We start from the raw sequence: 9539 nt of genomic DNA, 5'->3' as shown, positions 1-9539 counted from the left end.
TCCCATTGTTCCTCAACTGCAGCTTATGATATACAGTATACAAAACAAGTCTCTGCTTTTATCCAATGTAAAAAACACAATTTCTAATTTTGCTACATAACACCGAATTGAGGTGGTGAGTCACATATTAGAATCAATGGAACACCATGAAAGTGTGTTTCTGGAAAGGATTAGATTGTTGTGCGATGTTAAATTAAGATTGTAACATATTATTCTACAAATAAAACATAAATGATCGATTTTCTCCTAACTGAAGCCAACAAAACAATCGCATTTAATAGATATCGCTGTAACTGGAAAAACATAATGATTTTGTTTGAATGTGTAGTTTAGCAACACGTGTAGGTTTTGGTGGTATAAGAGACAGTAATTGTGTGACGTTATAATGTTGCTCACATTATTCACTTGTTTTAGTTGTATGGGCAAAAGCCAGACAAGGCCTATCCACATGTTCCATTTGTACATATTCCTCTTGTACCAAAAGTGATGGTATGTCTCTATTGCTGTTTCTTTTGGGGCTAGCAGGTTCTGGACAATAAGTTGGTGATGGGCCAAGTTGAACAAAAGTGTTTCTACTTTGTACATTATGGATGCTGTACACATAAAGCAATGATCTACCAAATCTAATGCAAGTCCCGAAAACAGGATTGTTAATGTGATCCATTTAAGAGATACAGTGAGGGAAAAAAGTATTTGATCCCCTGCTGATTTTGTACGTTTGCCTACTGACAAAGAAATGATCAGTGTATAATTTTAATGGTAGGTTTATTTGAACAGTGAGAGACAGAATAACAACAACAAAATCCAGAAAAACGCATGTCAAAAATGTTATAAATTGATTTGCATTTTAATGAGGGAAATAAGTATTTGACCCCCTCTCATTCAGAAAGTTTCTGGCTCCCAGGTGTCTTTTATACAGGTAACGAGCTGAGATTAGGAGCACACTCTTAAAGGGAGTGGACACCTGTCCACAGAAGCAATCAATCAATCAGATTCCATACTCTCCACCATGGCCAAGACCAAAGAGCTCTCTAAGGATGTCAGTGACAAGATTGTAGACCTACACAAGGCTGGAACGGGCTACAAGACCATCGCCAAGCAGCTTTGTGAGAAGGTGACAACAGTTGGTGCGATTATTTGCAAATGGAAGAAACACAAAATAACTGTCAATCTCCCTCGGCCTGGGCCTGGGGCTCCATGCAAGATCTCACCTCGTGGAGTTGCAATGATCATGAGAACGGTGAGGAATCAGCCCAGAACTACACGGGAGGATCTTGTCAATGATCTCAAGGCAGCTGGGACCATAGTCACCAAGAAAACAATTGGTGACACACTATGCCGTGAAGGACTGAAATCCTGCAGCGCCCGCAAGGTTCCCCTGCTCAAGAAAGCACATATACAGGCCCGTCTGAAGTTTGCCAATGAACATCTGAAGGATTCAGAGGAGAACTGGGTGAAAGTGTTGTGGTCAGATGAGACCAAAATCGAGCTCTTTGGCATCAACTCAACTCGCCGTGTTTGGAGGAGGAGGAATGCTGCCTATGACCCCAAGAACACCATCCCACCCGTCAAACATGGAGGTGGAAACATTATGCTTTGGGGGTGTTTTTTCTGCTAAGGGGACAGGACAACTTCACTGCATCAAAGGGACGATGGACGGGGGCCTTGTACCGATCAAATCTTGGGTGAGAACCTCCTTCCCTCAGCCAGGGCATTGGAAATGGGTTGTGGATGGGTATTCCAGCATGACAATGACCCAAAACGTACGGCCAAGGCAACAAAGGAGTGGCTCAAGAAGAAGCACATTAAGGTCCTGGACTGGCCTAGCCAATCTCCAGACCTAAATCCCATAGAAAATCTGTGGAGGGAGCTGAATGTTCGAGTTGCCAAACGTCAGCCTCAAAATCTTAATGACTTGGAGAAGATCTGCAAAGAGAAGTGAGACAAAATCCCTCCTTAGATGTGTGCAAACCTGGTTGCCAACTACAAGAAACGTCTGACCTCTGTGATTACCAACAAGGGTTTTGCCACCAAGTACTAAGTCATGTTTTGCGGAGGGGTCAAATACTTATTTCCCTCATTAAAATGCAAATCAATTTATAACATTTTTGACATGCGTTTTTCTTGATTTTGTTGTTGTTATTCTGTCTCTCACGGTTCAAATAAACCTACCATTAAAATTATAGACTGATCATTTCTTTCTCAGTGGGCAAACGTACAAAATCAGCAGGGGATCAAATACTTTTTTCCCTCACTGTACATAATCAACCAGCCAAACAAGACAAATTACAGACCATTCAGTAAGAATGTTCTTACAATTCAATAAAGTCCACAAAATGTGAATGAATAAAGAGCAAAGGACTTGAAGTGACACAATATCATTTTGTATATGGGTTTAAGAAGTAATATATATTTTGATGACCTGTATGAAAAATGATGGGGTGGCAGGTAGCTTAGCGGTTAAGACCATTGGGCCAGTAACCGAAAGGTAAGTTGCTGGTTCATGTCCCACAGCTGACTAGGTGAAAAATCTGACAATGTGTCCTAGAGCAAGGCATTTAACCCTAATTGCTCCTTTAAGTCGCTCTGGATATGAGTGTCTGCTAAATGATGTAAATGTTTGAATAAAATTATTTTGTCCGTTAAACATTATCTTATGATAGAGATTAGAATAAATAATGTTCAGTATCTTCACTTGTCTTGAAGTCCACAGCACTGCTCTTTTTCATTCTCCTTCTAATCAGGGACTGATTCAAACCTGGAAAACCAGGTTTTGAATCAGTAATTGAAATAATTGATTCACCTATGAATCAATTATATTTATTGATCAATAAACAGCCATGCAGGAAAGAGACTACTGTTGATACTGAAGAATATTTAATGGCATGGTGTTGCTATAAGGGATGTACCCCCGCATTGACCCGGTACCGGTACCCCCTGTACATAGCCTAGTTATTGTTATTTTATTGGGTAAATTTTTATTCTTTTTTACTTTAGTTTATTTGGTAAATATTTTCTTAACTCTTTCTTGAACTGCATTGTTGGTTAAGGGCTTGTAAGTAAGCATTTCACAGTAAGGTCTACACCTGTTGTATTCGGCGCATGTGACAAGTAACATTTGATTTAATTATATTTTATAATAACCCACTGGGACCTGTAGAATAGTCCCCATGTAACTACTGCACACACTATTCATATCCACAGTAACTCATTTATCAAGCTGAGAAAATGAACATAACATGGGATAAATAAGCTACTTCTGGTTTAATGGCTAATGTATTCCTTAAGCGCCTTATTAGACCACATCACTGTAAAACGTCCTGATATTACCACAATTCTGTTTGTAGAATTTGTAAAATACACTTACACTAAAGTGGAAATGTACAGAACTAAAGTGGAAATGTACAGAAGGGTGCCAACCAAAAGGTACCCGGGCAAACACATCCGACTGGTTTTGGGACATGTATTTGTGTTTCAGGAAACAGTTTGTTGGAGGCAGATACGCTAGACAAAACTATAAGCACTGAATTTTACTTCCTGCTTCAACTGTTGGTTATGAGGTTATTTTATTTGACTGTTTAGTAGACTAAAACATTTGACTAAACCTCTTCAAGTCACAAAGTTGTCATGTGTATTTAACAAGTCTCAACAGACTTTACAGAGAAAATAAAAATCAAGGTTTGTAGTATCGTATTAAACAATCCTACAAACCTTTTCCAATGACTGGCACTAGTAAATAACTGGTAGATTCTCATACTGTACAAAAACATTGTTAGGCATGTAAGACCTTCAGGTTAAACAATAGAGGCCATAGTATGCCGTTTGAAAACAGTCTTTATTTGGAGCAGTGTTGGGATCAGTTGAGAGAGAACACAGTGCTTCTGTGTGGATGTGGAGAACCATTGCGCTCTCCCAAAAGCTTGGCTGGTGCGTAAAACCCGCAAATTCAGACAAACAAAAGGTGTAATGGGTTCGTACTCAAAAATATGTTGCATAAAGCTGACTTCATTATTCGATGTCAGGGATAGCGGATAGCGTACACAGACGTTATCGGCTTCACAGCCTTCTTCAGTGTGTTCATCAGAACGTGCTGGGATCAGTTGAGAGAACACAGTGTGGTCTGTGTGGATATGGAGGCTGATCTGGGATCAGAACATGCCCTTTCTGTAGTGGTGGATCAGCTCTGACACGTCCTCCTTACACACCTTTATCCAGCCGTCCTCCTTCATGTAGTAAACTGGACAAACACAGACACAGTTACACATAAAGGTATTGTTTACATTTTATTTTCCTATGGATTCAGCATATGAATACTTTTTAATATGGATAAATACTTCTTAAATTAGATATAATTGTATATTTAGTAATAACCTCTTGAATGGAATTCACACCTGGAATTTACACAACAAACAAACAAATATCTCAAAATTCATCTAACTCAATCCTGCACCTATCTATGCTCCACAACCAGTAGAGAACATCCGACCAGAGAGACGTGTGGCATTGTCATCCACATAGTACAAACCAGGGCCCTGGACAGCAAGACACAAATATATTGATACTCATCAACAGACATGACAACTGGAGACAATCCAATGGTAGTCACAAATGGTGGGTACCATCAGGATGAAAATGTAAGCTATAAAATCAGGCTTTCAAATAAACACACATGCACACACATGCCACACCACACACACACAGACACACTCCTCTCCTCACTCCCTCCCACCCTGTACGTTGTTGTCCCAGCCAATGATCATGCTGCCCATGGAGAGGCTCATCTTGTTAGCCTCCTTTGACACTGTTTTGAAGATGAACAAAGACTTTATTACATCCCATTACAAATAGTCCTAATTTCCTCAAAATTGTTGCTCATTCCTGGCAATACATTAATCTAACAACTCTGATGAGATGGTAGGAACTTCAATAAGAAAATATTAATGAAAAGTAGTCTATGCCGTCTATACAAGGCAAGATAATTTTAAACAAAAATATAATTCAAAACAAAGAAAATGAAAACAATATTCAAGTTTTATTGTCACATGCACAAGAACAATTAAATGCTTGATTTGCAAGCTCAACCCAACAGCTCATTATTCAATATCCAAAAAGTATAACTAATAAAAATGATATATTATGAAGAAATAAGAAATGAGAGGAAGCTATGTACAGGGTCAGTGCCAATACAAAATGTACAATGTGCAGGGATACTGGAGTAGTTTGAGGTAGATATATACATGTAGGCGTGGGATTAGGAGAAAGTGACTGGTAGCAGGGTACATTATAATAATAATAATAGAAGTAAACAGTATGGCAGCAGCATGAGTGGTGGGTGTGTGTGTGCGTGGTGGTGAGTGCGTGTGGGTGTTAGTGTACACGGATATGCATGTAACAGGGCTGAAAAGTGACTGGTAGCAGAAATATACTGAATAAATACTAATGGTAATATATACAGTGGGGAAAAAAAGTATTTAGTCAGCCACCAATTGTGCAAGTTCTCCCACTTAAAAAGATGAGAGAGGCCTGTAATTTTCATCATAGGTACACGTCAACTATGACAGACAAAATGAGGAAAAAAAATCCAGAAAATCACATTGTAGGATTTTTAATGAATTTATTTGCAAATTATGGTGGAAAATAAGTATTTGGTCAATAACAAAAGTTTCTCAATACTTTGTTATATACCCTTTGTTGGCAATGACACAGGTCAAACGTTTTCTGTAAGTCTTCACAAGGTTTTCACACACTGTTGCTGTTATTTTGGCCCATTCCTCCATGCAGATCTCCTCTAGAGCAGTGATGTTTTGGGGCTGTCGCTGGGCAACACGGACTTTCAACTCCCCTCCAAAGATTTTCTATGGGGTTGAGATCTGGAGACTGGCTAGGCCACTCCAGGACCTTGAAATGCTTCTTACGAAGCCACTCCCTTCGTTGCCCGGGCGGTGTGTTTGGGATCATTGTCATGCTGAAAGACCCAGCCACGTTTCATCTTCAATGCCCTTGCTGATGGAAGGAGGTTTTCACTCAAAATCTCACAATACATGGCCCCATTCATGCTTTCCTTTACACGGATCAGTCGTCCTGGTCCCTTTGCAGAAAAACAGCCCCAAAGCATGATGTTTCCACCCCCATGCTTCACAGTAGGTATGGTGTTCTTTGGATGCAACTCAGCATTCTTTGTCCTCCAAACACGACGAGTTGAGTTTTTACCAAAAAGTTCTATTTTGGTTTCATCTGACCATATGACATTCTCCCCAATCCTCTTCCGGATCATCCAAAGGCACTCTAGCAAACTTCAGACGGGCCTGGACATGTACTGGCTTAAGCAGGGGGACTGCAGGATTTGAGTCCCTGGCGGCGTAGTGTGTTACTAATGGTAGGCTTTGTTACTTTGGTCCCAGCTCTCTGCAGGTCATTCACTAGGTCCCCCCATGTGGTTCTGGGATTTTTGCTCACCGTTCTTGTGATCATTTTGACCCCACGGGGTGAGCTCTTGCGTGGAGCCCCAGACCGAGGGAGATTATCAGTGGTCTTGTATGTCTTCCATTTCCTAATAATTGCTCCCACAGTTGATTTCTTCAAACCAAGCTGCTTACCTATTGCAGATTCAGTCTTCCCAGCCTGGTGCAGGTCTACAATTTTGTTTCTGGTGTCCTTTGACAGCTCTTTGGTCTTGGCCATAGTGGAGTTTGGAGTGTGACTGTTTGAGGTTGTGGACAGGTGTCTTTTATACGGATAACAAGTTCAAACAGGTGACATTAATACAGGTAACGAGTGGAGGACAGAGGAGCCTCTTAAAGAAGAAGTTACAGGTCTGTGAGAGCCAGAAATCTTGCTTGTTTGTAGGTGACCAAATACTTATTTTCCACCATAATTTGCAAATAAATTCATTAAAAATCCTACAATGTGATTTTCTGGATTTTTTTTTCTCAATTTGTCTGTCATAGTTGACGTGTATCTATGATGAAAATTACAGGCCTCTCTCATCTTTTTAAGTGGGAGAACTTGCACAATTGGTGGCTGACTAAATACTTTTTTTCCCCACTGTACATGTGAACAGGAGTAATAGTGACTAGTAACAGGATAAAATAGATAGATATTAATGGTAATGAAATCAATAATCAATGCAGCAGCGTAGTGGTAATAATAAATGTAATCAATAATCATTTTAGCAGCAGTGTAGATGTGAGGGGGAGTAGTTCTTAGCCATTTAACAGTCTTTTGGCCAGGGGATAGAAGCTGTTTAGGAGTCTGTTGGTCTGAGCCTTGATTCACCGGTATCGTCTGCCAGATGGGAGCATTGAGAACAGTCCATGTCTCGGGGGGCTGGAATCTTTAGCAATTTTTCGGGCCTTTCTCAGACACCGCCTGGCATGTACGTCCTTGAAGGCTGGGAGCTCAGCCCTGGTGATGCGCTAGGCCGTCTGCACCACCCTCTGTAGGGCCTTCCGGTCGAGGGCGGTGCAGTTGCCATACCAGACGGTGATACAACCAGTCAGGAGGCTCTCGATGGAGCAGCTGTAAAAGCTCCTAAGGATCAAAGGGGCCATGCCAATTGTTTTAGCTTCCTGAGGGAGAAGAGGCATCTGCCATGCCTTCTTCACGACTGTGCTGGTGTGAGAGTACCCAGTTAAGTCCTCAGTGATGTGGACACCGAGGACCTTGAAGCTCATGAGCCTCTATATATACACATACTTCCAGGGAATTTCTATAAATACAACATATTTTCTGATGAAAACCATTATATTCCAGTTGAATTTTGTCTTATATTCACATGTACCATCAGAATCGATAGAAAGCAATGACAGGGTTCAATCTTAAATTACACAGGATCAATTAATCCAATAGAACCACTAATTACACAACACACAAATATCTGCATCCACATATACACACGCTCATGTACACAAGTTCTGTGAGTTCCTCTAGAGATGAATTCTCAAACAGACAGTGTATTCATTTGCCAATATTTGAATTGGTCTCATATTAAAATATATTTTGTCAGATGATTAATTGTCAACTGCGGTCAGACATTCAATATCTTCTTTCAGGATATACTGTACATGTACCACCTTCCACAATGGTAACATTTTATTCCTGAAATTCCATCTTTGTTTGTTCCATTACACACTCACCTGGGAATCCCAGATGTTTCCACATTTACTTCACTTCCTGTAATTGAGAGAGGATAAGGATGAGCCTTATGTGTGTAAACTAACAAAACAGACAATGGGAGAAATCCAAAGACCTAATTCAAAATTCACTAATACATCAAACATAATGTCATCATATTATATAGTAATCCATGGGCTGTAGTGTTAACTAGAGGGATACAACTTGAGAGAAAAAATAGATTTGGGCAAGGCAGTGTTAGCTGGGAACGGAGTGTACAAAATATTAGGAACCAATATTGAGTTGCACCCCATTTTGCCCTCAGAACACCCTCAATTTGTCGGGGCATGGACTCTACAAGGTCTTGAAAGTGTTCCACAGGGATGCTGGCCCATGTTCACTCCAATGCTTCCCACAGTTGTGTCAAGTTGGCTGGATGTCCTTTGGGTGATGGATCATTCTTGATACACACAGGAAACTGTTGAGCGTGAAAAACCCAGCAGTGTTGCAGTTCTTGACACACTGGAACCAGTGCGCCTGGTATCTACTACCATATCCTGTTCAAAGGCACTTAAATATTTTGTCTTGCCCATTCACCCTCTGAATGGCACACATACACAATCCATGACTCAATTGTCTCAAGGCTTAAAAGTCCTTCTTTAACCTGTCTCCTACCTTCATCTACACTGATTGAAGTGGATTTAACAAGTGACATCAATAAGGGATCATAGCTTTCACCTGGATTCACCTGGTCAGTATGTCATGTAAAGAGCAGGTGTTCCTAATGTTTTTTTACACTCGGTGTACATAGATACATAGTACTTACATGTAACTACAAAATATGTCTGACAACATTTATGAAAGCGCAATTACCTTCTCTTGTGAGTTAGCATCATCGGGCCCTATAAAAGCAAGAAAAGGTCAAGCCTTAGATTGACACACAAGATCCAAATTCATTCTTTGGATGGACACAGTAGCTTTACGGCATCAACATCTTACATTACATTAGTGCAGTTTTTGTGTATCTTAGTTCAAACTGATTGTAGTTACCAGAGCTAAATGTCCAGGAGAGGACCTTGATCAAACCATAAATCCCCAGGGCCACGGCAACCATCGCCATAGAGTCCTCAATGGAGGGAGCACTGACACCTGATTGGGGTAAAGAGATGAGGAGTAAATTTAAGACATATGCATAATGTGTTGTATCATGTCTAATTTATTTGACTGTTCAGATCAATATAATTGCACATCAGAAATGATACTGGTAGGCCTAGAGACACTGCCCCTAACCACAGATCTAGGATCAGATTCCTTTACCCCAATCCTAACCTTTGTGACCGACTGGATCGATTCGGTCTTACGTAGAAACATTTGAAATGGTGTTTTTTACAAGAGATAAAAGTAGAGACTCAGAGTTAGAAAATTGT

At 40.4% G+C, this 9539-nt stretch overlaps 1 long non-coding RNA gene across 1 annotated transcript; it reads right to left on the bottom strand.

Moving 5' to 3' along the window:
* Window positions 1-8117: 8117 nt before the first annotated feature.
* LOC123491407 lies at window positions 8118-9256 on the bottom strand. Its single transcript, XR_006661317.1, has 3 exons — window positions 9163-9256; window positions 8986-9014; window positions 8118-8172 (listed from the first exon to the last, which is right to left on the bottom strand). It is a non-coding gene; the product is annotated as an uncharacterized LOC123491407 (long non-coding RNA).
* Window positions 9257-9539: the final 283 nt, after the last annotated feature.

Source organism: Coregonus clupeaformis, chromosome 8, assembly GCF_020615455.1.
Source record: "Coregonus clupeaformis isolate EN_2021a chromosome 8, ASM2061545v1, whole genome shotgun sequence".
In the NCBI taxonomy this organism is placed as follows: Eukaryota; Metazoa; Chordata; class Actinopteri; order Salmoniformes; family Salmonidae; genus Coregonus; species Coregonus clupeaformis.
The sequence above is the reverse complement of the archived record's forward strand: the minus strand, read 5'-3'. Positions and strand labels throughout refer to the sequence as shown.